The 1,662-nt window shown below is 49.8% G+C and overlaps 1 pseudogene; it reads right to left on the minus strand.

The window, feature by feature from the left end:
* On the minus strand, positions 250–1,438 carry Gm14006 (predicted gene 14006; annotated as a pseudogene).

The raw sequence follows: 1,662 nt of genomic DNA on the forward strand, positions 1-1,662 counted from the left end.
GTACAGTCCATCCTGGAGAAGGGGACAAAGCAGCAGGAGCAGGAGGTAGCTGGTCATATCGCATCCATAGTCAGAAACCAGAGAGAGAGGAACAGTGGTGCTCAGCTGGCCACCTCCTTGTTTCTTTTCATTCAGCTTGGGATGGCAGCCCATGGGACAGTGCCGTGCCTTCTGGCCTCAGTTAAACCTCTCTGGAAACAGATACCTGGAGGTGTGTTTCTTTGTGTGTGGGGGGGTGGGGGGGGGGAATACATCAAACTTAATGACGATATTCAAGAAAGTATGGCTCCCTAGGCCTCTCCTGCTATTGTAAGTCTGGGATGGAAGTCGTGAGGAACATGCTCAGTGTCAGGTCCTAAGTGGGGACAGGGACTTTGCAGGAGCCAAGGGCCTCTCTCTTGCTCTTGTGTCCTTGCTAGGGTGAGTGGCCCAGGGCTTCTTACTCCTTGGAGGCCATGGAGGCCATGAGGTCCACCACCCTGTCAATGTATTCATTGTCATAGTAGGATATGAGTTTTACAAAGTTGTCATTGAGAGCAATGCCAGCCCCAGTATCAAAGGTGGAAGAGTGGGAGTTAGTGGAGTCTCAGGAGACAACAGCGTGGTCCTCAGTGTAGCCCAGGATGCCTTTTAGTGGGCCCTCAGATATCTGCTTCACCACCTTCTTGATGTCTCCATACTTGGCTGGTTTCACCAGGTGCCATGTCAGATCCACGACAGATACACGGGTGATAGAAACATGGAAGGCCATGCTAGTGAGTTTCCTGTTCCGCTCTGGGATGACCTTGCCCACAGTCTTGGCAGCACCAGTGGATGCAGAGCTGATGTTCTGGGCAGCCCCATGGCCATCATGCCACAGCTTTCCAGAGGGGCCATCCACAGTCTTCTGGGTGGCAGTGATGGCATGGACCGTGGTCATGAGTCCTTCCACAATGCCAAGGTTGTCATGGATGACCTTGGTGGGGACAGGGGTGCTGCTAAGCAGTTGACTGTGCAGGAAGCATTATTGACAATCTTAAGCAAGTTGTCATATTTCTCGTGGTTTATACACATCATAAACATGGGGCCATCGGCAGAAAGGCCAGAGATGATGACCCTTTTGGCCCCACGCGGCTTTCTCCATGGTGGTGAAGACAACAGTAGACTCCACAACATACTCAGCACCAGCATCACCCCATTTGACGATATGGGGATCTCATTCCTGGAAGATGGTGATGGGCTTCCTGTTGATGACAAGCTTCCCACTCTCAGCCTTGACTGTGCCATTGAACTTCCATGGGTGGAGCCATGCTAGAACATGCAGACCATGTAGTTGAGGTCAAGAAAGAGGTCATTGATGACAATAACCTGCACTTTGCCAGATGAGATGGCAGCCCTTCTAACCAGGCACCCAAAATCCATCCATTCCAACTTTCACCATCATGTCTAAGGGATGAGGCTGTCACTGAATGAGAAGATGCAGCTGTCTCTGGAACAGGGAGGAGCAGAGAGCCTGGAGGTGTGTCTCTTAAGTGATTCTAAATCCAGTCAAGTTGCCGAAGAAGTTTAAATTTCACACCCCTGCTTGATGGCACAGAATTGTGGATTTGTGACCCATTTTTTAAAAAAATGTATACTTGTTAGGTATAAGTTCTTCTATTTTTCAAATAGAAAATTAACTGG

The sequence above is a fragment of the Mus musculus genome, chromosome 2 (genome assembly GCF_000001635.26).
Source record: "Mus musculus strain C57BL/6J chromosome 2, GRCm38.p6 C57BL/6J".
Taxonomy (NCBI): domain Eukaryota; kingdom Metazoa; phylum Chordata; class Mammalia; order Rodentia; family Muridae; genus Mus; species Mus musculus.